Source organism: Grampus griseus (assembly GCF_964374135.1).
Source record: "Grampus griseus genome assembly, chromosome: 1".
NCBI lineage: Eukaryota > Metazoa > Chordata > Mammalia > Artiodactyla > Delphinidae > Grampus > Grampus griseus.
In genome coordinates, this window is record NC_139017.1 from 50,199,620 (window position 1) to 50,227,252 (window position 27,633).

At 47.9% G+C, this 27,633-nt stretch overlaps 1 protein-coding gene and 1 long non-coding RNA gene across 3 annotated transcripts in view; one reads left to right on the forward strand and one right to left on the reverse strand.

The window, feature by feature from the left end:
* Positions 1-27,633, forward strand: part of RCSD1 (RCSD domain containing 1) — a 66,304-nt gene that overhangs the window by 15,014 nt on the left and 23,657 nt on the right. The window lies entirely within an intron of this gene.
* LOC309822404 lies at positions 18,039-20,572 on the reverse strand. The gene is made up of 3 exons (XR_014296725.1): positions 20,486-20,572; positions 19,320-19,372; positions 18,039-18,269 (listed from the first exon to the last, which is right to left on the reverse strand). It is a non-coding gene; the product is annotated as an uncharacterized lncRNA (long non-coding RNA).

The window sequence follows — 27,633 nt, forward strand, 5'->3', positions numbered from 1 at the left end:
AGTGACAGGCCACTGTAAAGCAAGGAGCAGGCCAAGGACAATGCTGTGGGCATCCCTCACATTTGAGGAACACCAGGACGACTAAAGTTAGTGAAGGACCAGTTTATGTGCAGAGGGCTGGGAGTTTTAGCTGACCACAGGCTTCCCGTAACCTATCCCTTTTCTTTAAAAAAAAAAAAAAAGGTTCAGTCTCAGACTTTATCTCTGTATCCCACAAATGTAGGACTTAAAGTTTTTCATCCTGCCCAGATGACTTCTCCAGGACTCTCTGTGTGATCACATCTCCTTTCCCCTAACCCTCTCTCAGCTCCAGGAATGGAGGCCTCAAGGGAATGGACCTCAGTACTTCTAGACTGTCACCTGAGGCTGGGATGTGGTAGCTGAGGTTCAGAGAAGGGAGGGAGAGGGGACAGAATTATTTGTCCATTAGGCAAAGGTCTTTTAAGTGCTTTTAGTGGCAATCAGGTCGTGGGTCCCACATCAGATTAATTTATAGATGCACAGCCACACACTGGGAAGGTCTGAATGAGGCATGTTCTTGTTATTATTTTAAAAACAATGATAAGACCACAACCAACAAAAAAATCCTTTTTTGAAAATCCTAGGACTTGGTGTTCAGGGGTTTCCCTTTAGTTTTAAAATATTACTTTATTATTAAGCTAATGTTAAACATTTTAAGGTAAAATTGTTAGAATTATCATCCTAACACAGCTAATTTTTTTTTCTTGCTCCCTTCTGATCCTCCATTTTACCCCCTTTATCATCAAAAAAAAAAAAAAACTGAGAGAAAAAGACAATACTACTTAATATAATGACTATGTCTTTATTATTTTTAGCCATATATGTAATTCTTACAAAATTATAATAAGTGTCTATACAATTCTGTACTGTATCTTTTCACGTAATGCTATTTCCAAGACAATATCCTTGTTCTACAGAGTCACATTTTCACTTAAAATTTCTGCATGATATTCTATTACACAAATATAACATCATTTAATCATTTTTCTATTTTGGGACATGGCATTTGCTTCCCTTTTCTCCTTATTTTAAATAACATAGCTATAAACAGTACATGTATCTTTTTTTCTTCTCTTGAATAGTTTCTTTGGAAGCAATTCCCAGGAGTGGAATTATTAGGCCAAAGGATATGGTTCTTGGTAAATGTTGCCAAATTAGCCCTGGGCTGCCTTCCTTCTGCAAAGGCTCACTGTACCTGGTACACAAATTGCAGACTTAGCGAGGTGTGCCGGGAAGACAACGTGAGGTGAGAGCGCCCTGTGGAGGCTGGTTCAGCACAGAGCCCCATCTTCCCACTGTACTCCTGTGGGTTCCCCATCCTGCCAACAGGGAGGGGGAGGGGAGGGCAGGAAAGGGGTGTGGACACCCTGGGAAATGAAGCAACCATCTGGACTTCCTGCTGGAGCAGCTGCAGATGATAGGGGAAAATTATGTACCAGCGAGATGGGGGCAGGGCAGAGTGAGCCTGGGGTCACCCAGAACCTCACCCACCATCAAGGATGGAAGCAGAATAGCCTGCTTGGGCTGGCCTCTAGGAAGCAACGACCCGTTCCTAGGAAATCCCTTGCTGTGGTGGGCAAGACTGGTCTGGGTTAGGGAGGAGAAGCAGTCACCCACTCACTCCCTCACTTCATAAGGATTTCAGGAGTGCCCACTGTGTAAGGTTCTCTGCTGAGAATTCTGGACACAAAAGGGAATACAACTGGGATCCTGCCCTTGGAGAGCCTGCGGTCTAGTAAGGGAATCAGAAGGATAACAGGTGATTATAAGAGTTTGGTCAAGTATGCTGATAAATCTGTGCTCAGGACACAGATTTGGGTATGACCTGGGGGCAGGAAAGACTTCCCAAAGGAGGAAGGTTGAGGAGGGGCTGGAGAGCTGAAGAGGGAAGAGAAGGATGTTGCAGCTGGAGGGAGAGGCAGGAGAGAGGAGGGCACTGGAAGTACAGTTGGATTTAGTGGGTAGGCCATGCTTGACTCCCTAGAACTCGACCTCGGAAGCTCCAGGATTTCCACACAGAGGCCTCTGGAGACACAGTCCTGTTGCACAGGGAGTGCTTACGGGGCTAGCCTTGAAGCTGAACCTGTAGGGCAGGCACACTTCTTAACTTAAACTACTGGGTATGTATTTGGCGTGGCTGCTGAGATTACAGGGAATGTTCAAGCTCTCCAAAGCCACCTCTTTGTGTTGCCACTTGTTTTATTCCCCAAGCTATGGGGAACGGGGGTTAGGTGATCAGATTTACACTTTAGAAAGTTCACTGTGGCTATGGTCCCCAGAGAATGGATTGGAGAGAGACCTTTAAGGGGCTGTTCAGTCACCTGGACTAACAACCAGGCAAGGTGGGCTTCGGAAAGGACTGGGGGCGGAGGCGGAGAGAGGAGATTGAGCGGGGACCCTTCCTCACAGGCCGAGAACTTTCTACCTAAGCCCTAGCTGAGGACTAAAAAAAGGGGCAGCACGGTTCCCAGGGGCCTGTGCACTGATGGGGTTGCCCAGGTGTGGCCATAGCATTTAAAGGGCATCAGATGTGGGCCTGGGTTTCTTGTGTCTATAATGAAGAGCAGCTCACCTGTGCCTCCTGGGCACATGTGCAGGTACATTGTGTATGCGTGTGGTGGAGGAGAACCAGGTGAGTGTTAACAGTCTAGCTGGAAGAGGCTGGGCATGGTGGTGCAGGAGTTCAGGGCTGTGGACCAAATTCCGTTGCTGTGGAAATTGCTGTGCAGTCTTGAATCAATGGCCCAAGATTTGGGGCTCTCACCAGGATGATAATTCTGTCCCTGCCTGGCTTATTGGGGGGATTATGAGTGAATGTGTTCATCGCCAAGGACTTGGAAGAGGTATAAAGGACTGGACAGATGCAAGGTGTTGTCACCTCTGTGTTTTCAAAAACAGAGGGAAATATCTGGAAATAACTTGGTGCCTCAAAGAGAAGCAGGCGCTCTGGAGCGTGTGGGGCAGGGTAGGGGTGAGAGATCTGTGGGGCGTGCACTCCCCTTGGGCCTCTGCTTCCTGCTCTTCTTGTGGCTTTTCTTTGAAGCTCAGAGCAGCTGTTACAGATGAGAGACCAGGTTGGGCCCTGCCCAGATCACTGCTCAGAGGCAGAGGCCGTGTTTGAAGCTACAAAGAGGCAACCAGTGGGGTGGGCAGGACTTCCTGACTCTAGCATGTGGGTCCGTCCCTGGCCTGACACCCCAGGCGCCCACCAGGAGGCCTGGGTCCTGAGGAAAGACCTGCAGTCCACACCAGGGAGACCACTGCCCTGTGCCTCCATGCAACAGCTCTGTTCCCGCCACAGTCAAGGGCAAAGTTCAGGAGCTATAGGGATTCCCCCTCTGTCCAGTGAACTGTTTTGAGTTTTAGAAGCAAAAGCACCAACTAACAGAGCACAGAGGGGAGAGGGCCCAGTAATTGCAGCCCAGCCAATGGCTCTGCTTGTGTGAAGTTAGGCAGATTTTCTTTTTTTGGCCGTGCCTTGCGGCATGCGGCATCTTAGTTCCTGGACCAGGGATGGAACCCATGCCCCCTGCATTGGAAGGGTGGAGTCTTAACCACTGGTCCACCAGGGAAGTCCCTGGGCCGTTTCTATAGAGTAGGGGAAAAGGATTCAAGGCGCTTTTATCCTGACAGCATGCTGTGAGCAAGAGTATATATACATAGGGCTTCCCTGGTGGCGCAGTGGTTGAGAGTCCGCCTGCTGATGCAGGGGACGCAGATTCGTGCCCCGGTCCGGGAAGATCCCACATGCCGCGGAGCAGCTGGGCCTGTGAGCCATGGCCGCTGAGCCTGCGCGTCCGGAGCCTGTGCTCCGCAAAGGGAGAGGCCACAACAGTGAGAGGCCCGCGTACCGCAAAAAAAAAAGAGTATACATAGCATGACGGGGCAAGGAGGACATGGCTCAGCCCCAGAGACAGCCTCCACAGGCCAGGTGCAATGCCTGTATTAGTCTGCTAGGGCTGCCAGAAAAAGTACCATGGACTGGGGGGCTTAAACCCAGACAGTTATTTTCTCACCGTTCTAGAGGCTAGAAGTCCAAGATTAAGGTATCAGTAGGATTGTTTTCTTGGGACTTCTCTTGGTTTAAGATGGGCATCTTCTCCCTGTGTCTTCACAGAGTCTTCCCTCCCTGAGTCCTAATCTCCTCATTTTACAAGGACACCAGTCACATTGGATTAGGGCCCACCCTAATGCCTCATTTAACTTATTGACCTCTTTAAACACCCTATCTGCAAATACAGTCTCCTTCTGAGGTACTGGGGGTTAGGACATCAACATATGAATTTGAGGGACACAACTCGATATATAACAACACCCCCAGACCCAGAGCCTCACTTCTGGCTGTGGGTGAGAATGGAAAAGTTGCACTGGAGATCACCAAGCCACAGGGGCAGAAATGGAACTCAGAGGGCTCTGAACACCCCACCTGTGGCCTTTCACTCCTTGCCTGGCTACTTCCGCTACTCCTGTCCCTCAGCCACATCCTAGAAAGAGAGCCCCAGGGCACCCTGCATTCTGCACTGGCAGTGTTGCTGCGCGGCTCTCCTACTCTCCTGATCTCCCCTGACCCCAGGCACAGCTTCCGTTACCCCCTTCTGGGTAGATAAACTCATGTCACCTCTCCTGCCAACACAGAGCGCAATGCGATGGACTCCGACCGAGCTTTCGGCCTTCTCTGTCTTGTGGAGCTTTGCTCCTGCTGGCCTCGCTGCCCCGAACTTCCCTGCTCTTCCCCAGCCTCCTGTGAGTAGTTTCGTTACGCTGGGGCGTTTACTACCCAGTCACTAGTCCATTTATGGGGCCAGGTCTGCCCAGCCAAGACGAGGGGAAGGGGTGAGGCAAGGCAGGGGGCAGGCATGTCAGGGCCCATGGTCAGCCCTGACCCACCAGCTCCCTGGCTCCCCTCTGTTCTGATATCACTGGGCCAGCCAGAGGAGGCTGAGCCTCTGACCGGCGTTCCCCCACTTGTCCCGAGAGGGACCGCCCTCTGCCCCCATCTCCACCCTTATCTGGAGGGTGGGCCTCAGATGCTTCCTCTCCCCCAGACGGTCACCAGCGCCTTTTCCCACAGGAGGGTGGTGCCCCGTTACCAGGACCTGGGAGGAGATTTCCCCACCCCTGAATCTCAGTCTCCATTCCTCATGGAGCCAGTGATATCCCCCTTATCATCTGGTCTGGAGAGGATATGAGTTTAAAGGGAACCAGGCCCCTTTAAAGTTGAAACCTCACCATGGCCAGATACTAGAGTGTATTTTCAGCCAAGAGGCCTAGGTAGAGATACAAGCAGTTGTCAGACCGCGGCCAGGCCTGCCCCTCCATAGAGAGGGACCGACCAGTTGCTGCCCCAGCTGGAGGCACACGTTTTCTAATGACAAAACCTGTGAACAACTTCAAAGCTGGTGGACATTACGTTTTTTTCCCCCCATCTTTCCAAATTCACTTCCAGTTTTTGTCGAAGTGTATTTGTTTGTTTTTGTGTAACTCTCATCACTGTGTACAAAACGCTGTGAATTTCTCAGCCCTTTTCTTTCCTTTTTGTTCCATACATATCTCCATGTGTTAGAAAGGTTGAGTGTCATTTTTAATGGGAACATGGTGTTTTATTGCCTTTATGGTCTATAATTTACTTCAACTGTTCTCTGAAATGTAATGTTCAGATGGTTTTAAAGTTTTCACCTCATGTGAATAGCAATGCTATAGATGATTTTGTATAAGCTGCATTTTCCTTTATTTCCTTAGCATATATTCTAAAAATAGAACAAAGCATTTTCAAGCTCTTGTTACATAGTCCCAGATTATTGTCTTGAGAGGGCAGAATTAACCAATGTGTAATGTTAACAGCGGTTTTTAAGGGAACAGTTTTCCCCATAATCCTCGTAGCTCTGGCTTTTTATTATTATAACATTTTGCCAATCTGATAGTTGTGTACTGCTACCTTAAAGCTACTTTGCATTTTAGTATTAACTATCAATGTCCTGTGTCTTCCCAAATGACAACTCTGGGTCAGTATTTTCTCCCCATGCTTTGGAAGTTTATCTTCTTTGATGCTTTCTGGTGTTCATTTTACACAGATTTCACATGCATAAATACGTGTGTGATTTCACTTAGCAAGGCTCTCCCTGGCAGGCTTTGTCTCCACTAAGTCTTCTTTAGATCAAAGCCGTGGTTCTCAACCCTGGATGCATGCTGGAGTCCCGTGGAGGGAGTTTCTAAAATACAGGACCTGGGGTCCGTTGGGAAATAAAGGCGAGGAGCTGAGCAGACTGCTGCTCTCATCTAACAGATGGAGATCCCAAGGCCCAGAGACTTGATCCAGAAGCCAGAGCCTCGATCTTTTACAATGGCTGGTGTCTTTAAACCAATAAATATTTATTGCACACGTACTATATGCCAGCCACTCTGCTAGGAATAGGGGAAAGTCGAGATAAAGGCTGTGGCACGTGCCTTCAAGGGGCTCATACTCTGGTGAGGGGGACATACAGCTCGATGTAGCAAGGGAAGTGCTACGAGAGAGGTTTGCATGGCTGGCTGTGATGATACAACCCAGGGGAGAGGTCCATGAAGGCTTTTGGGAGGACGTAGCAAGAAGATGGGTCTTGGATGAAGAAGAAGAGCTACCCAGGTGGCAGGAATAAGGATGAAGGCATTTGAGGTAGAGCAACAGCACATGCAAAGACATGGAGGCATGGAAATGCATAGTGTGCTTAGAGGGCTGCAGAGAGGTTCACGGCGGGAAGAGTGGGGTGTGGAGTTGGGCTGCCAGGGTTGGAATCCCAGGTCCACCACAGCTTTGTCAGCTTGGGCAACTCATTTAGCCTCTCTAAGCTCTGATCCCTCCATCTACATTGTGACAATCATAATACCTGGCTGGTTGGTGGTAGATCCAGTCAGCATCTTTTTTTTTTTTTTTGCGGTACGCGGGCCTCTCACTGTTGTAGCCTCTCCCGCTGCGGAGCACAGGCTCCGGATGCGCAGGCTCAGCGGCCATGGCTCACGGGCCCAGCCATTCCGCGGCATGTGGGATCTTCCCGGACCGGGGCACGAACCCGTGTCCCCTGCATCGGCAGGCGGACTCTCAAACACTGCGCCACCAGGGAAGCCCCAATCAGCATCTTTTTAAAGCACTGAACATAGTATTTGGCACATGGTAAATGTTCAGTAAGTGTTGGCTGTTCTTATTGAGAAAAATTATTATCTTCTAGGGAGGAAAGATGGACAGGAGCCTTACATTCTATATACTAAGAGGTACTCTATAGTAGGTAAGCCAAGCAAAGACGGTCAGACAGATTTTAGACAGATTGTATGGGCAGCAGAGGGGAGAATGGACAAGAGGAAGAAGATCAGAGGCAAAGAGACCAGTTAGGTGACCACAATCTCTCCCCACAGTCAAGAGAGAGATGATAGGGGCCCTTAAGTGCAGTGACCACAGCGAAGATGAAGATGCCAGGCTGGAAACAGAGCTAGAAGACAGATGACTAGGCTTGGTGACCTAGTGTTTGTGAGAAAGCAGGGGAGAGAGTAGGATCTGAGGTTTCCTAATTCTACCACCTTTAAATCCGCTCCTGTGCTCAGCCAGGTCCTGCAGGCTCAGCAATCACATCCTTTCCGAATGGGCCTGCCATCCCTGATCTCCAGGGCTCCAGCGAACTGACTGCCTGGGATTGGGAAGGCTGTGGAGGAAAAGCACAAGGGCCTTTTATGTCCAAAACTGGATGGAGGCTACCCCTCTCCCCAAGGAAATGAGCTCAGCTTCCTCAAACCCTCCCTCCTACAAAGGAAATCTGAAGCTTGGGGACTTGGACCCTACTCAGGACCCTCATTGACAAGCATCTCAGGCATCCGGATGTCCTGGGCTGTCAAAGCGTGTGGTCCAGGCCTATGTCTGCCTGGGGAGGGTGGCCCACAGGAGGGATGTGCTTTGCAGAGCGGAAATGGCTCAAACCAGATATTACCTTGTTTGTTTTCCCTGTGAAGAAAAGAGACCATTTTACTTTCCTCTTTTATTTATTTTTTAGGGATCAGGCAGATATTTTTAATTCCTCTAGTTTCCTGCTCTCTACAGGTGTTTCCTATGGTGTTGCTCTCAGAAAGGACAGAGCCATGACATAATCAGTTTTGTTCCTGAGATTTCCAAAATGTCTCCCCACTCTGTGTGTGCCGCCTCAGGTCCCCTGTGGGCAAGGTGAGGTGAATACAGACCCCCTGCATAATGGGCTCTGTGTTCTCCACCGTTCACCTATGGCGCAAGGCAGGGCTTGCTCTGAAGACCAACCTAAGCAGCACTATTGGGGAGAGAGGATGAGAGGAAGGAAGTCTTTGGTTTCCAGCATTACTCTGGTAGTTGAGCCCCTAGCAACTGTGGCCTTACAGAGGTGCCAGGTAGCTCCAGTAGAATTACTCTTTTTTTTTTGGCCGAGCCACACAGCATGCGGGATCTTCCCCAACCAGGGATCGAACCTGTGCCCCCTGCATTGGCAGCGCGGAGTCTTAACCAGTGGACCGCCAGGGAAGTCCAGAATTACTCTTTACTTCTCATACGTAGGACAATTCTCCCATCTCCGACCAATTATGACAGCCTCGTAGAACAGACGAGGATGTCTTTGCTATTGAAAGGGCAGAATGCTTGTTCATTTTTACCCCCAAAAAAGTTATGCATAAACTAAAATTTTAGGGAAATCATCATGTTTTTCATGCACGACAGAAGCCCACAATGGGAAATCCTTTTATCAAGTGAAGAAACCATTGGTAAAGCAACATAATCTCTCTCAATTGATCTATTTTACAATATTTATGGAGCCTCACGCCTGTCTTTTAGAAGGAATGGAACAAATATTTATTGAATACCTTTACTACACAGCTTGTCTTTTAAAACCTTCACAGCTGTTCTGTGAGTTGGGTATTACTGATCCATTTTATTGATTAGGAGACCAAGGCTAAGAATGGTTAAGGGGTCTAGTAGCCCTGGCGGGCAGGAACAGAACTTGAAGTCTTCTCCTTCCATCTGGAGGTCGATATTCTAATCCCCCTTAGAATTCAATGAGGAGGTAATAATACCTTTGATATTATTTAATATTAAGAACAGTGATATAATGGTGTACATATAATTAAAAACAGATTTATATATTAAACCAAAAGATACCTCCTGGGATTATCCAGGAAAACTGATCGAATAGGGTAAAAACATTCTTCCCCTGAATCAGGAAGTAGCAAACTGGTAGCTTTCTGGGCCAAATGCTGCAGGCAGACATTTTCTACCCTCACTGAGGTTTTCCCTTTTTTTTTTTTTTTTTTTTTGGTAACTGAGATGATGTTAAAAACGGAATCAATACATGGCACTTAAAAATCTGGACTTTAATCTCTTGGAAATCCAGATCATCTGGTGATGCTGGGCCTTGAATGATCTTTTGAAAAGTGGCTCAGTGTGCCCCAGACAGGCAGTGGGCTGGAGCTGAGTAGCAGGGTCACCCACCCCCGCTTTCCATTTCCTGCCTGGCCTCTGAAAGCACTGGAGTTTGCAAGGCCCACCCCAGATGATGTGGGAGAGGGGTGTGGAAACAGGCTGCAGAGTACACCCAGGATCTGCATGGATCTTACACATTGGGAAAGTCTCCGTTTCCCATCTGCTCCCAAAGAGGTCATTGCGCCCAGCTGTCAGGCTGCATTCTCAGAATGGCAGCTCCTGTTCAGAAGTTACATCGTTGACATCTAGAGTAGAAGTAGATTTCATAGAAGGGAGGATGGCTGGGTCGTATTAAGCACTCAGAGTGGCCTGGTTTTGAACCCAGCTCCACTACATCAGCATGTGACTCTGAGGAAGTGACTTTATCTCTATGATTACTTGTAAAATAGGACTAATAATCTAATAATATCTACTTCTCAGGGCTGTTGAGAGAATTCAGTGAGCTCCATCAGTGATGTGCCCTGCACGTAGTAAGCCCTCAGTCAATACTGATTCCTGATCTCTTTTTCCTTTCCAAAAGTGATAAATACATAACCCCCCTGAGGGCACTGTGTATCACCAGGGATGTAAATGAGTCCATGCTGAGCTGTACAAGATCTTTAGAAAATCAGGGTGTGGGGTCAAAAGGAAATCACCCTGTTTCTTTCACTTTTCTCTGGTCTGGTTACTTGGTTTTCCTACGTATCTACTGAGATGGATTTGTTTTGGATGGTTTTGGCTTCGCATTGATCATTTCTCTTCGCTATTACAAACTGCAGAGAGCGGTTTGTAATAGCGAAGAGAAAACATTTTTAAATGTTTTGGGAGCTACTACAAATGGGGTAAGTGGCCCTAGATCTTAGTAAACCTGAAAACAGCTTTAGGGTGCATGTATATAAACTTAGTGGCACAATAGCTTTATGGAATTATGCACTTCACCTCCTCTGGGCATATGTGTCCTGTCCCCAGACGCTCAAGCCCTTGTTTTGATATTTTGAGAAGACTGACAACTCACTACAGAGTTGTTTTCAGGTATTTATTTGTTCACACTAGACTTTCCCAAAAGATTTGGGGAGTAGAGCTTGAAACTCTCATTTCAGTATTTAAAAAAAATTTTTAATTTGATGTTTTTCATATTATGTCTTGGTAACTTGCTTTCTTTTCCTTGAAAATATATCATGGACAGCCCTGTGAATTAGTTCCAATTTACTCATTCAAATACACGTACACAGGGCTTCCCTGGTGGCGCAGTTGTTGAGAGTCCGCCTGCCAATGCAGGGGACACGGGTTCGTGCCCCGGTCCTGGAAGATCCCACATGCTGTGGAGCAGCTGGGCCCGTGAGCCATGGCCACTGGGCCTGCGCGTCCGGAGCCTGTGCTCCGCAACGGGAGAGGCCACAACAGTGAGAGGCCTGTGTACCGCAAAAAAAAAAAAAAAAAAAAATACACGTACACAGTTTTACATGACTGAGATCATAGCAGCCATGCTGGTTTTTTACAGGCAGTGTTTTTCTTTGGGTTTGCCCCTCCCAAATCATCTCTCCTCCCCTATCACCTCAGCTTCCAGAAACCTCATATGTATACCTTTCTGTAGGATATTTCATATTCTTTAACTATATAAATTATTACATATACATTATACACACACATATGATGGATAGGTATGTGTACACATAGACACATATGGGGGTAGACTGTGTTGCTTTATAAAACTGGAATCATATTATACACATTTCTCTGCGTCTAACTGTTCTCACTTTACAGTTTTTCATGGAAGTTTGGAGTGCTCTGATTCATCCTTTTTAATGGTTTCATAATAGCTTGTTATGTGAATGGACCATAAAACATTTCCCTTTTCATGGCTATTCACTTTGTTTCCAGAGTTTTGCTGCTGTAAACAGTGCTGCAGTCAGCCTCCACGTCCTTATATACCGGGGCTTGTGTGTCTGTGGAGTAGATTCTCAGGAGTGTGGGGTTGAGTCGAAAGATTTGTGTAATCTAATATAATAAATGTTCCCAGATAACTTTCCTAAAAGGCTGTACAACTCATATTTCCTCCAGCAATCTGTGGTGGTTCCTTTTTCCTGTTTCTGAAACGGCAATGGCTGTTTTTTTCTCTTTCCCCTCTCCTTGCCTGCCTGATAAGCATAAAGAGAAATCTCAGTGTTAATCTAATTTGCATTTGCCTGACAACTAGTAAGTTTGAACATCTTTTTATGTTTATTGGCTTTTTGAATTTGCCTTTCTATGAAATGCTTATTTATATCCTTTCTTATATATTGTTCTTGTCATTTTGTGAAAGCACTTTGTATAACAGATATCTCCTTTTCATCTGTGTTACAAATAATTTTTCAGCTCTACTGTGTTCTGTTTACTTCATTTATAGTATTTTTGCCATTAAAAAGTTTTACTTTTGTATAGTAGAGGGGCAAAAAAATATATATATATGTGTGTGTGTGTGGTATATATATATATATATATATATATATATATATATATAAAATTAACCTCTGGGATTTCTTTCTTAGTTAAAAAGGGAAATGTTTCATTTTAACACTCTTCTATCCTATATTCTGCTATTACATCCTTTGTTTCAGCTAACTAATCTCAGTTTGCCTTCAAAATGACATGAACCCCGGAGGCAGGCATGGGAAATCAGCAAAGCATGCTGGGAACTGTTATCACAGGCTCCCCTTAGACCACGTGTCCATTCTCTGGCCAGATCCTATAGCTGATACCAGTCTGGAATTTTTCTATCCCCAGCTTTTAGCCTCTGTCTTCTCCTCCCTCCCCTGCCAGACCTCTCCCCCATTTGCTCCTTAAATAGACGTCTTCCTTCCATCTTCTCAGCTCTCTTCTATATTTTGTCCTTCTTTCTGGTGGGATAGATGGGGAATGTCCCTGAACTCTCCATGTGCCTGCCCCAGGGCCTCCTAGGGTCACAGGGTCCTTTCCAGCCATCTGAGCCGGGTCGCCCTTCCCTTAATGTCCAGCCCTCTCTGCAAAAGGATGTCTGCATCACTGCGGGGGCTGCCTGACTGCCCCTTTGCAGTTCTGGTTTGCATAGTGGGAATTCAGGACAAATGTTTTCCTTTAAACTCCTTGCCGGATTTACTTCTTCAGGATAAATTCCAAATACCTTGGCTTCGTGTATAATAATGGCCTGCATTTAGTGAGCATTTATTGTGTGCCAGACTCTGCTGAATACTGTACATCTCTTTTGATTCTTACACAAGCCTATGACGCAAACGTTGCTATCCTCACTTTGCAGACAAGGCCCCTGAAATTCACAGAGGTTGGTTACCTGCCCTCGATCACATAAGGAGCAGAGTGGGGATGTGAATCAAACATTCTGTCTCCGGAGCACTGTATGTAACCACCTTCTGATCCAGCCTTACCCCCGATCCTTACTCCATCACTTCTCCTTCCTGAGTCTTCGGACGCAGCCACATTTACAGCCTGTGCTGCTCCTTGGGCCATTAATCATGCCTACACGGGTAACACTTCTTGTACCACTGTCTGCTTAACTTGCTCTTGTATTGAATCGACCTTTGCTTCATATTTCCCCAACTGGACTGTCAACTTCAACAGAACACGGACCATGACTTAATTTCTCTGTAACTGTCCCCTCCCTGACATGTGTTGGTCGATTGTTTCAGGAACCTTCTCCAGCCTTCACTAAAATGTTTAACCAAGACTCTGTAGGAATATTGAATCTTCTTCTATCTCACTTGGCTTTAAAATACCTGCAACTATGGACCCCCCCAAAATCTCTGCTTAGCTTAGGGTCTTGACTACTAAAAAGGTTCTAATGCCAGCGTAAGCCAGTTCTTGGCCTTATTAAGTGAAATCAGTGGAAAGTAGGAACAATCAATCAATCAATATTGGCTTGTAAGACTTCCCATGCACATTTCACTTCATCATGATAATGACCCTGTATAGTAGTTCTCGTTCCCATTTTACACAGGAGAAAATGAAGTCCAGAGGAGATAGATCTGGGACTGTGAGTCCTCTTCAAACTGCATCACAACAACCTGTGCTTGGATGGCAGGATGATTGCAGAAGGGCCGGCATGGGCCAGTCTGATCTCATCACCAACACCATGCTGACCTTGGGGTGGAAATGAGCACCATTTCTACCCCCTGCTTTCTGTGGGGGTGGAGGAGGTCCTTCTGCAATCCCAGATCCTCTCTGTGTGAAGTGGCCTGGAAGCCAGTAAGCGTGGAGCCATCTCTCCTGGAAGAGCCACAGCAGCTGCCATCCTGGGCTCCCTGGAGGCGGCCTGGAGGTGTAAGTGTGGGTGTGCTGGAGTGATGGGATAAAGTACTGCTGGACTGTCCATAAGAAAACCAAACCGTCTTGTGAGTCATCCGCTCAAATATCTACATGAGGAGCACATTGGCCATTGTCCAAAGAGATTTCTCATGCATGTGGTGGAGGGCGGTACAACTGCCGATAAGAGGGGAGCAAGGGGAGGTTGGTTTACTTGTATCTTAGACCTTCTACTCATGTTTCTTCTTGCGCTGGGGGCCTGTATATTTCTGTGTTTGCTACTGGGAGGATCTTTCTTGTGAGGAACTTCTGCTCAGAGCCTGGGAGCCCTCCTGCAAGAAGGGCAACCCCTCCCCTCTCCCTTGGGGCCCCAGAGAGTCACTCACCCTAGAGGGTTCATGAAAAGCTCTGTCTGTATCTACTCCAAATGCTTTCCTGCAGGCCTGTTCTATTCTTAGAGCCGCCCCTAGTTCCTGCTTCAGAACCGTGAGGCTCTCAAGCTGGCCAAGGCACTGAGCCCTTGGTGTAGTAGATAGTAAAAAAAGTAACAGGCCGAAGGGTGTGAATGAAAGAAAACAAAACCTGTAGTCATTCCATCTTTGTATGACTTCCCTAGGAAACCAAAGTGAGGGTTTTTTTTTTCCCCAGCTGGGCAGCAACATGCCTGGGGAAAAACCTGAACTCTCTACTCAGTTACTTTTCCCCTTTACAGTTTATACTTCTTTCCGCCTTTGTATCTCTTCAGTGGTCATTGTTCCTTGTTACTAATTTCTCACCCACTTTCCTCTTTAATGGCTTTTAAACGCCTAGGCTGTTTGAGCCCTGTCCTCTCCCTCTCCTGAAACTCTTCTTTTTAAGAGAATAAGTAACCCCGGTTTGCTAATCGGGAATGAAGGGATTATACTGCATTGCCATTTGATTCCTGGTTTGAGAATAGGAGAGCATCCCATTCTTAGAATCTTCTTTGGAAGAAGCAGATACAAGAGGGATGATGGGGTGCTTTACTTTGCAGAGCTGTGTGTCAAGGTGGTGGGGGCCAGGGGGTAGTATTGATGCATTTCCGTGGGAATTCCTGAGCTTCCTTGCAGAGTTTTTCCTGATTCTGCCTAAATTTAGTCAGGTATCCATCCACCGGTTCATCTACATGAGAAAGGTAACTTAAGCGTTCCCTGTTTTCCTCAGTGATGTTAAAGTAAAAAAAGTAGTTAGCCAGCGGAAAGGGCCTTGGAAAGCATCCTTGACAAGCCCTTCATTTTACGGTTGAGGAGACGGAAGGGCAGAGGGGGCGGAGAGTTCACACAGCTCTCCTGACTGCTGGGTCGGTGGCCTCCCCCGCCCCCAAGGTACTCAGCTCTTGAAATAACTCATTGGGATCTTCCCTTCTGACTGTGCAGGACAAAGCATGTCTGCCCAGAGGCATAACCTCTTATTCCCACTCCCTGCATCATTCAGACCCAAGCATGTTCCCTGTTGAGCTACTGTGTCCATTCACCCACCGTAGCCCCTGAGGGCCCCTGCTTCCACTTGATAAACTAGCCTGATTAGGCTTGGCCCTACAGGAGCAGCAGCCACCCTCAAGCTCTGGCCATGGGGCTTTCCTTTTATGGTCTTTCATGGTGCAGGGCCCTGGGTGAAAGGCAGGACTCTCCCCTCCTACAGAAGAAGCCAGAGGCAGGCTTCCCTTTGATGGCTCGTCATGCCCCCATTACTCCACCCCACCTCCCCGAAACATCCAACTGAAACCCAGCACATGAACGGCCCTGCTATGAGTGAGGCTACTCGTGGCTGGAGTCCAGAATCTCACTCCAATTAGCCAGTCTGCCCTTTTGCGTGATTCAGAAAATTCCCATTTGTAAATTCCTCTGACATGAAGATGCAAGGCCAACCTACCTGGTCTGCAGACTTGTTCTACAGGATGGGAATGGAAATGACTTGGCGGCAGCAGACCCCTACTGTCCCCCTGCAACTCTTCAGGGCCAACGGGCAACAGCCTGTTATCCCTATAAGGCATGCAAAGGAGCCCACATTCCAACTAATACCTACTGAGTGGTGACCAGTCTCTTAGGTGACAACGATAGCTAAAATGGGAGGCAAAGCTTATTATGTACCAGGCATTAATTATCTCATTTGGACTTTATAACAATCATATGAGACAATTGCTATTATGAGCCTTATTTTACAAGTGGGGAAACTGAGGCTCAGGGAAGTTAAGTCTTGCCTAAGATCACACATCGAGTAAGAGGCAGGATTTGGATTTGGATCCAAACTGTCCTATCAAACACTATCTCTTAGCATCTTCACGACCCCGTCGGGGGTGTATTAGCCACATTTTACAGATGAGACTCTGAGTAGTTCAGTCAATTGCCTGTGATGCCACAACCCATAAATTAGAGAATGAGATTCAAACCTGAGCTTGTCAAGCGCCAAATTCTGTGCTCTCATCACCATTCTTGCTTCCTGAGTGCTGGTGGCTGCCCTGGGTTGGACAGGAATGGCTGGGTGTGGCCTGCTCCTAGCAGCTGCCAGAGGCTGCCAGCCTCCTGCAGCCACAGCACCTTCTTGCCAACGGCCAACACGGTGGGGCCCATGGGGCTGGCATCCTGGGACTAAGCCGGCTCCCCTACCCCCAGGGCAAATGAACGGAGACCTCATGCAGAGGGAGTGTGCCTCAACCTTTTCTTTTTTAAACTATGGTGAGCACATTTTTTTAATTTAAAAAAATGTTTATCACATTTACGACATAAAATTTACACACAATAAAATTCACCTATTTTTAAACTACAATTTGATGAGTATTGACAGCTGTATATAGTTATGTAACCACCACCATCACAAGATATAGATCACAGTCAAGATATAGAACATTTCTTTCACCTCAAAAGTTCCCTTATACCTTTTGTAGTCAGTCCTCTGCCCCTACCCCTGGTCCCAGGCAATCAGTGAGTTGCTTTCCATCATCATAGCTTTGCCTTTTTAAGAATGTTATGTATATGGAATCATACTGGTAGTTCTTTCATGTCTGACTTCTTTCACTTGGCGTAATGCGTTTGAGATTCCTCCGTGCCATGTGCATATCACTAGTTTGTTCCTCTTCATTGCTGAGTGGTATTCTATGATTTGCATGTAACATAGTATGTTTGTTTATCCACTCACCAGTTGATGGACATTTGGGTTTCTAGATAGGGGCTAGTAATAATAAAACTGCTCTAAAATTTGCATACAAGTCTTTATGTAGACACGTTTTCATTTCTTTTGGGCAAATACCTGAGTGGGATTGTTTGGCCATCATTTGGTTGGTGTTTATGTTTAACTTGATGAGAAGCTACCAAAGTATTTTTCCAAGCGCCTATACCATTTAGCATTTCCTCTAACCATGATGAGCATTCCAGTTGCTCTGCAGGCTCACCAGCGTTTGGTATTGTCGGTTTATTTTATTTTAGCCATTCTTGTGGGTGTGTAGTGATGTCTCTTTGCAGTCTTAATTTGTGTTTATTGATTAATGTGCTGATTAGCCATTCATATATCTTCTTTGGTGAAGTGTCTGTTCAGATACTCTGCCCTTTTTTTATTGGGTTGTTTGTTTTATTATTATGGAATTTGATGAGCACTTTTTAACCCCAAAATGTGAACTCTCAAATGCTTTGGCTTCTGGAGGCATGTAGCATTGGGGTTCGGAACACAGGCCTTCGTAGACCATCTGAGAGTGGATTCTAGACCTACCATTAGTAGCTGTGCAATCCTGGACCACTTACTTGAGCTCTCTGAGTATCAGTTTTCTCATGAGTAAAATGGAAGTGATTATGAAACCCATGTCACAGAGATGTTGTGAGGACTGGAAAAGATAATCTTAACATAGTACCCGGCACAATAAACTTACAGTAAATTAGCTGCTTTATTATTGTTGAGAAAATACATGACAAAAGGCTACTATTACTAATTCAAAACCAGTTTCTAAAGAGAGCCATTTGAGCAATGGTAGTAAGTATAGATAGAATCACCCAGTAGGGGAATGATGCTGGGCACAGAGGGGACTTGAGCAGCTCATCAGGTCTGGACTCCTGTGGGACTCTTGACCCTAGAGTGCTCCCGGTCAGAGCCTGGAGGAGACACTCCCACTGTGAATCAGCCCCAGGCCCAAAGGGAGCAGCCAGAGGGAAGGACAGGTGGAAAAGAGAGATCAGGCCATCTACAAGCCTCTGCAGGCTGACCGTCAACCCTCCGCCCCACCCTTCCCAGTCAGCTGTTTTGTTCTATAAAGCCCAGTAGACCTTTCAAGTGAAGCAACTTAACTCAGCTTGGTGGTTTTCTTTTCTTCTCTCTCCTTTGGAGGGTGTGGCAAGAGGAGATGGGAAAGATAATTAGTATAACTGCTTCCGGAACCTTTTGGCCCCATCCCAGTGAGTCAGCTTCTAAGGCAGGTAGAGCCTGTCCTGTGCTTTGCATGGGGCCTCTTTGATATACTGGAGATTATGGGCTCCTGCCTGGAGCTTCGGGGGAAGCAAGGTAGGGAAGGACAGCTTTTGGCGTCTGAGAACAGCTGCAGAAACAGACCAGAGATGTGGATTTCAGATCCTGGGCAGACACCATTCCACACCATTCTACCCTGATAGGGAACCCATGCCTCCCTGTGCCTCCGTGCCTCCTTGATGAAATGTGTCTGAAAGTCAGCAGCTAACAGAAAGATTCAACCATTCTAGATAAAGAAATAGACACATTTAAAGTATTTTTTAGATAGGTCATGTTTTAGGATAGATTGGGTTATTAAAACTAGAGAAAACAGATATACCCAGGGATGGGACTATGAAATTATAATGCATTTCTTAGCTCCAAGTGGAGTCTGGAGGCTCAGACTGTTAGGTATGGGATTCATCAGAGAAGGTCTCATTCTTTGCCCTCTAGTTATATTCCAGTGACCTTGGACTAACTATTCAAGCCTGGTATGCCTAGAGCCAACCCTGGCTGACACTTTGTTTCCATTTTTACTTCAAGGCTCTGATCTATGTTTATCAAGCCCTCACAATGTCAGCCCATTGGTGTTGGTTTACTGAGGCAGCATTCATTTATTCATTCATTCATTTACCAGCATTTGAGCACTTAATATGGTAATGGGTTAGGGGATGGTGCTAACAGTGGAAAGAAATAAGCTTGCAAAACCCTGGGTATTTGATAAGCTCCCTGAGTTCCCGGCCACATTCATTGGCCTTCTTTTATTTCCTCAAACCCCTCCTGCTCTTCTCACTTCCAGGCCTTTGTGTAACTCTACTTGGAAGGCCCTTGGCTACCCCCGCTCCCTTCCCTACCACACACACTTTGCTTGGAACCCTTCTACTTATCTTTCACATCTCAGTTTAAACGGCACATCTTTTGGGCACATCTAGGGTCCCTTCCCTACCACACACACTTTGCTTGGAACCCTTCTACTTATCTTTCACATCTCAGTTTAAACGGCACATCTTTGGGTCGGGTCCCCCTGTCACTTGCTTTCCTAGTCCTTTCCCTCTGCAACATTTATCGCCCGAATAAACAGTAAACTGGGTAAAAATAATGATGGTTGTTGAACAGTTACCCTCACTAGACTATAACTTACATTATGAAAAGAGTCTGTATCATCTTGTTCGTAGCTATATCCTCGTGCAGGGCCTGGAGTACAGGAAGAATGAATGAACGAATGAATCCAAGATATGGTAAAAGAAAAAGGAGCAGAGGACCCAGCACCACACCCTGACAGGGGGACCCAACCCACAGAGCATCCCAAGGGGCTTCCTGCTAAGAGTCCAGCTCCAGACTGCAAGGGAGGAGGGGAGGGAGTGAAGAGCAGCCGCTGTAACAGGAGAGGCTGCAGCTGACTGGGAGGCAGGCCCTGGTCCTTGGGCGACTTGTTCTAATCTTAGAAGGTATGCCTGGGCTTTCTGCTGTGGCATGAAGGGCAAATGTCCCAGACCTCAGGACACACTCATTATCACTCCTGCTTGGGAAGTAGAAATGGCCCCCAGGGAAGGATATTCTTGGGGGGGGGCTCTGGCTGCAGCAAACCCCAGGAGTCGGAGGGGCTCGCGGTGAAATCAGGTTTATTACAGGACTAACCAGCACAAGAGAGCACGTGACAGGAGTCTCTGGACTCTCTCTGAAGAGCCAACAGATTGTAGATTCACTTGTTGGCCTAGGTGAGTGAATCCCTCTGCATCCCCTATGCTAACTATGCAGAAGCATTTCTTCCACACTCTTCCCCTTTCCCCTAAAAAGAACAAAAAGAAGAAAAAAAAAACCAAAACTAACTGCTCTGAGGCTGCCAGACTGAATTTGGGACTGAATCAGGGTTGAATTTGATCCTGCCCCCCTGCACGTCCACTGGTGGGAGGAGGGAGAAGAGGAAGATGGCTGTGCGTGCGCCCCCTGGACCGCGAGGTCGCTGCTTCTGCCTCCTCATCCCAGCATCGTCTCCATCTCCTTCCCAGCCTCCACTCACCCTGCCTGTCTTCAGACTCGGCCATCACCTTGTAACAGGAGCCAAGTTTCAAACCCAGCTTCATCTGACTCCAGAAATCCCAAGCAGGTCTTTCAAGGGTCTGTCCTGGACCCTCTGCTCTGTTCACTCACCCCTTCTGGGCATCTTTCCCTTCTCTTGCCACCTCTTGCCTCTATCTTCCCAGCCATGGTCTCCCCGGGGCTTGCCATCTCTGTGGATGGCACCCTCTCCACCCAGCAGACAGAGCCAGAAACCTGGGCAGTGTCTTGGCCCCTCCCTGCACCTACCTGGTCAGTCAATCCTTCTCCTAAGTTTCTTTATTTATTTATGGCTGCGTTGGGTCTTCGTTGCTGCACGGGCTTTCTCCAGTTGCGGCGAGCAGGGGCTGCTCTTCGTCGCGGTGCCCGGGCTTCTCACTTGCGGTGGCTTCTCTTGTTGCAGACTCACAGACTCCAGAGATCTACAGAGTGTTGGCTCCAACCCTATGTCTAAGCCATCCTTAAGATAGTTACTAATTCCCAGATGGACTTATCTGCTCATGGTCACCCTTGGTCCCAGTTTTCTGCCTCTACTGAATCCTTGTTCTCCACTCTCCTATAAGCCTAGTAGACCTAAACACCCTGTGAATACCTGGCATGTGTAGGGCTCATTAATATCTACTGAATGGTTGAATCAATAACCTCTTCTTGCTGAAGGCATTCCTTTACCAGTGGTGGGCCATAGACGCTTTTGAGTCTCACAGTACCCCTTTCAAAAGCACCCACAAATAAAAAGCTGCTGCTTTCAGTAGAACTTCCACTGAAGGTTTGCAGATTGCAGGAAGTGATCATAATGATACGACACAGCTAACAATTGTAAATCAGTGGCCAGAGATTCCTGTTCATCAAAACCCTTTTGGTCACCCCATCATCAGGGGTTTCTTTCATAGTGGCCATTTCCCCCACAAGTGGCTGACCCTGTCCACTCCTCAGGGTCTCAGCTGCCCCGTCCCCTCCTGTTGTCCTCTACAGTCTTCTTCCCAGCTCCCTTGGCAGATCCGGACCCAACAGGAGGCTCCGCTCAGTGAAAGGACTTTTGGGGGCCAGGATCCACCCTCCGTAGGAGACAGTAGAAGGGACTCGCCTGGCAGTCCAGTGGTTAAGACTCCATAGGAGGCAGTGGGTTGTCAATTTGCTCATTTTTTTACCTTTCATGACAACAGCAGTGGCCTCTGAACTGGTCTCCCCACCCCCACTGCCGCCAAAGGGACCATCAAAATAAATCCAGTGGTTTTACTCTTTTGCTAAAATCCCTCCAATGACTTTGCATGGCCCTAAGAACAGGGTCCCAGCTTAGAGGGCCCTGCCTGCTCTGGCCTCTGTTTCCTCTGCAGCCTCATCTTGCCCCTCATACTGCACGCCCTGTACCAGGCTTCGGGACTTCTAGTAGTTCCCTAGGATGCCCCTGGCCTTGCAACCTTCACATGCAGCTAGCTCCCTCAGCGGGAGAGTGACCAACTCTGCCCACGCTTCAAGCTTGGCCAGGTTGGTGGTTCCTCCTGGAAGCCCTCCTGGATGCCTCTGGCCAGGTTGGGTGCCCCTGCTGTGCTTTTCGCCCTGTCCTTCTCCAGTCACAGCATCCTGAACTCAATGTCACCTCCCTCTGCTTCTCCTCGGGGAGGCCTCCTTTGACACGGCACCTAGCAGTAATCACGTACTACAGGTGCACTTGCTTATTTGTTCACAGCCTGTCTGTCCCCTGGAACCTGAGCTCCAGTGAGAGTGGGGACTCTCTCTGCTTTAGCGCTACATCCCCAGAGCTCAGAGCCCTTAGTGGGTGCTCAGCAGTACTTGCTGACTGCTTTAGTTTCCTATGGCCAGTGCAACAAAGGACCACAAACTTTGCAGCTGAAATAACATAAATTTATTATCTTACAGTTCCGGAGGTCAGAAGTGCAAAACAGATCTCACTGCGACTAAAATCAAGGTGTTAGCAGGGCTGCCTTTCTTCTAGAGGCTCAGGGGTAGAGACTGCTTCCTTGCCTTTTCCAGCTTCTAGAGGCTGCCTGCATTCTGCCTCTTGGCCTCTTTCTCCATCTGCAAAGCCAGCGATAGTGGGTCAAGTCTTTCTCACATCCCGTCACTCTGACGCTGACCCCTTTGCCATCCTCTCCCACTTTGAAGAAACTGTTGGATTGCATGGGGCCCACTTAGATAATCCAGCATAACCTAACATATCTACAGGTTCCAGGATTCGGATGTGGACATCTTTGGGGGCTATCATTCTGCCTTCCACACTGGCTGACCCATCATACTTTAAATACTTGCTTAATTGCCCCTGTTCCCCAGTAGGCCATAAACTCAGGGGTGCAGACAGTATCCATCCTACCCATCTCTGTGTACCTCTCCTCCAGTGTGCTGTCATTCACTGTGTCCTTAGAGCCTCACAGCTATCCCAGGAGGAAGGCGAGGCAGGTGCTGTTCCCATTGTACCGATGAGGAAGCTGAGGCTTCACTAGCTCATGTGACTTGACCAAGGTGGCATGAGAAAGGGCTCCCAGTCCATGCTCAGGACTTAGCCAGCGTCCTTACTGGCAAGGCTCCGAGAGTTCCCTGAATTAGGTGGCAGGAGAGCATATAAAATAATAGCAATAACCATAATCAGACGAAGGAGGAGGAAGAGAGATGGAAGGGTAGAGGAGAAGGAAGAAGGGTCACGACCCTAAAAGCCATAAAATTAAACTTAGCTTTATTATTATTATTATTTTTGGTTTTTTGCAGTACAAGGGCCTCTCACCATCGCGGCCTCTCCTGTTGCGGAGCACAGGCTCCAGACGCGCATGCTCCGCGGCCATGGCTCACGGGCCCAGCCGCTCCGCGGCATGTGGGATCTTCCCAGACCGGGGCACGAACCCGTGTCCCCCGCATCGGCAAGCGGACTCCCAACCACTGCGCCACCAGGGAAGCCCTATTATTTTTTTGATTGCTAGTTAGTACGCATATCAGTTTCTCTGGGCTGGTTTGAGAGCTCAGGAATGGAATGTCTGTTAAGTGCCTGTTAAGTGTAGCCCACCAATGGCTGTCCCGTGACGGCCCACTCCTGGACTAAGCGTGGCAGGAAGCAGCAGGGAGCACAACCTAGCCAGCTGGGGCTGCCTCTGGGAGACCTGTGCCCCAGAGAGAATGGAAGAGCAAGGGTAGACTAGATGAGACGCTGGGCATCCCTTGGTGTATTCTCCCCATTTTACAAATAGAAACTGAGGCACAAACAAGTTAGGCAACTTGTCCAAGGCCACAGAACGAGTATATGCAGAGCCTGGCTTTGAACCCAGGCAGTCTGGCTCGAAGCCTGAGCTCTGTGCTCTCCTGCCCCAAATACAGCACCATAACCCCATCATCTGTGCACTATGCCTGGCACAGACAGGCCTGATTCTGAATCTTGTGGGGACTCTGGGGATATTGGCTACCTCCTGCTGTCCATGGGAGAAGGGTGGTGCAGCCTCCAGACTACAGGGGACATGTTGCGATTTGGGTTGGGGCAAAGGCTGATGGATGTTAATAATCTCATTTACCAACGAGAATCCTGAGGCTCAGAAAGGTCCACCCCAATTATATGTCAGAGCCAAGACTGAAACCCAGATCTGATTCTGAATTAGCTGTTCTTTCTACTCCTGTCACATGGTCCCTGTGCATCCGCAACCCCATCAGACTCAAATTTTTATCCTTACGCTTATACAACAGTTAACAGGTTTCACAGAGAAATTTCACATACGTTATCGCTGAGATTTCATTGATAAGGTCCTATACTATCATGACATTCAGAATGAACATCTCCCTCCCATTTCTCTGTTGTCCCTGCTGTTACCTGGGAATGTACCTGGACACTAACCCCGCTGACCCCACCTGGCTGGCCAGCCAAGCATCTGAGGCTGTGGGCTACCCTGCTTCTAAAACCACTGAAGCTGTCAGGCCGGTGTCCGGTGACTGAGGGCTGCTGAACCCTGTCCAGGCCACTGGGCTGCAGCACCACATCCTGGGAGGAAGTGGGAAGCATTGGAGGTCCCACGGAGGGACACTGTACCTGGGGCATGGCCCGTGGATCCTTTGTGTTAGCAGAGCATCCTACCTGGGTTTTTCCCTGGGAGAGAATTGCAGAGGCCAAGGACCTGCCATTTTCAGATTCTTAAAACCGACAAGTGGGTAGGTAGGGGATATTTGAGACTCTTTTGGTCTTATGTGAAAGAGTCGATCAGCGTTCACGTGTACCTGTTTCTCTTCTGCCTTGTCTAGTTGTCGTTCTTCTTTTTCACCTCCTCTCCACGCCACCACCACCACTCCCCCAATCACCCAGTGCATTCTGCAGTGTCTACAAATGCTCAAGAAGTGATGACTACATGACCCAACAGCATAGATGGAGGACACGAGGTTTCTTCCTTCCCGTGACATTCCAGGGTTTTATCCTCTATCATCTAAGCCAAAGAACTCTTCTGGCCTTGACCCATCCTGTTGGCAATCTGCACCAAAATGTCTGTAAGCCTCCCACTGGGATAACAGGAAAGGTCCCCTCCTTTGTGAGTGAAAGGCAGCTCAGTGCTAATAAGGAGACACAGCTAATATAAGGAGTTCAGTCTTTGGACCTCTCCCCTTCCCTGTTCTATATTTCCTGGTTTTATACTGTCCTGTGACTTCAAATACTATCTCTATCTAGTGACTCTCAAAGTTTTGTTTCCAGCATGGACACCTCCCCTGAACTCAAGACTTGGGTATATATTCAACTCCCTCCACTGCGTCTCAACGTGGATGTCTAATAGACATTTTAAGCTTTCATGACCGAGAAAGAAAGAGCTGTTCACTCCCCATATACCCTCACCCACATCTCTCTCTCCAACAAGCCTTCCCTGACCCAGGAAAAAATACCCCCATGCATTCTGTTGTCCACGTCAAACATCTGGGAGTCATCCTTGATTGCCCGATTTCCCTTACTTCCCACAGTAAGGGAAGTAATTACTTCAGTGCATCAGTAATTCCTACGTCCTACGTCCTAATTCCTAAGCTGTCCTACGTCCAGATCCACCCCCTCTCACCATCTGCTGCTACAAGCCTGGTCCGCTCCACCATCGCTGCTCAGCTGGAGCACTGCCAGAACCTTCCTCCTGGTCCCCTCTGCTTCCACTCTCATCCATCCTCCACAGACAGCCTTTTGATGTGTAACTCAGGTCACGTCCCTCCTCGAAACCCTCCAAATGAATAAAATACAAACTGCTGATTTTCCCCATCCAGAACGAGTGTTGTTCATTTCACTTTCTGAAATAAAATAAAAAACCTAAAGAGAAAGGTTCCCATGGTCCTCGGGGCCTCACGCAGTGGGCCCCAGGCTGCCTCTCATCCTTTGTCTCTCCTCCTGTCTCCTGGTTGCAACAGGTCCTTGCCACACCTCTCTTTTTCCCTGTCCCTCAGCCTTTGTTCCTCTCTGTGCTTTCTGCTCAGAACAGTTTTCTTCCCATCTTTTCCCCAGCTGAAATTCAACTCACATGACTCAGAGATGTCTGCCCATACCCCCATAGATAAAGTGCCCTATTTCCTCTTTTTCATGGCATTTAACACGTTATCTTACTTATCTGCCTCTCTGTTTACTCTTTGCTACCCTTGCTGGAGTAGCAACTCCTTAAGGGCAAGAACGCTGTCTTGTTCACTGCTTTACCGCAGGGCCTAGGACAATAATGTTTACTGATGAGAGACTGACTAAGATGACTCTTGCAGTGAAAGTCTAGAGTTAATATAGCATGTCCCTGTGGAAAGACATCTTCAGATAACGCTGGTGCTATACTTACTAACTTGAAGAGTGAGTTAGCAACTCTGGGCCATTTTCTGTTCGAGAAGAGGTATTGTGAGAGGGGTAGAAAATGTATCAAGTGCTGTAAGGACAGTGCCTCCCTGATAGCTGCTCTAAGTAGGTAGGTAAGTCAAACGGGCTAACCTGGTTCCTAGTCCATTGTCCTTTCCATCGTCCCCGCGTGGTAATGGTTAAACATTGGGGTGAATTGAAGAGTTAAGGGTAAGGTAAGTGTAAAGGAAGACCCTGGAATCATTGTGGCATCCCAAAGAGGCTGTCTGTTGTTCCTTTTCAAATGATGGTTTAAGTATGGTTATATTGGAAGGGGGTAAGCGGTCTTAAAATCCACTACAGTTATAGGGGCTTCCCTGGTGGCGCAGTGGTTGAGAGTCCGCCTGCCGATGCAGGGGACACGGGTTCGTGCCCCGGTCCGGGAGGATCCCACATGCCGCGGAGCGGCTGGGCCCGTGAGCCATGGCCGCTGAGCCTGCGTGTCCGGAGCCTGTGTTCCGCAGCGGGAGAGGCCACAACAGTGAGAGGCCCGCGTATCGCAAAAAAAAAAAAAAAAAAAAAAAAAAAAAAATCCACTACAGTTCTAGAAGAGCAAAGAAGCAAGCGTACCTTATACTTTGAGGCTCTGGCTTGTCTGGCCTGTTTCTGGTGAGCGAGATAATCTTCCTTTTAGCTAAGAGCAGGGGTTCCTCAGCCCCCAGGCAGAGCCCTCTCACTGCTTCTCCCCCAAGCTATAGATGAGGAAGCCTCCCCTGGTGCCTTGTTTCCCTAACCCGTGGCCCTGAGACTGGTAGATACTTAGACCTTGGACCAAGGAGGAGGATGGAGAAACAGGGGCAGAGCCAGGGAGGTACGTAGAGCCCGATTTAGGCCTGTACACAAAGGTTCCACTATGTGGATGGTCAGCGGTCCCCAAATTGTATTTACTCAGCATGGCAACAGTGAGGGGGAAGTTCCATGCTGTCCAGACACAGGGGTTCCTCAGTTCTCAGAAGAAAGTCCCATAGAAACAGAAAATAAACACCAGAGGTGATTTTCTTCTGGCCTCGGCACTCACAGGAACCACAGGAGTGGTTTCCAAGCTTGCTGGCAGAGCCAGGCTGGAACGGTGGCAGTGAGGGCTTGGTAAGCAAGATCTGGGCCAGGAAGATGGAATGGGGTCAGGGGGACTGCAATCTGTAAAGACGAGGGTCAACTAAAGCAGGACGCAAAGGGGGATGAGTTCAGAAAACAGATTTAAGATGTGGAAACTGGCCCCAAGAAGAAAGGACCAGCTGAGGTCAAAACTGACCAAGACCTGGAATGTGGATGCAGGCGAGAGAGGGGTGAGCTTAGGGTATCAGTGACTCTGGGAGCAGGTGCCCAGGCCCTGACATCACAACTGGGTTGGATGGGGGGAAGGGAAAGAAAGCACCCTTCGAGGAGGACTTTCTGTGTTCCCGGCCTTATGTTCAACACTTAATGGACATCTTTGGAACAAAGAAAGAACTCTAAGTCCCAGAGAGGCTGGGGTGGGGGGTGAGTTCCCAGGAAATCTGGGGACTAGGCAGGGACATTGAAGTCATTCTCAGATCTAAGAACAATCAAGGTGGGAGCAAGACCTTCCCAAACC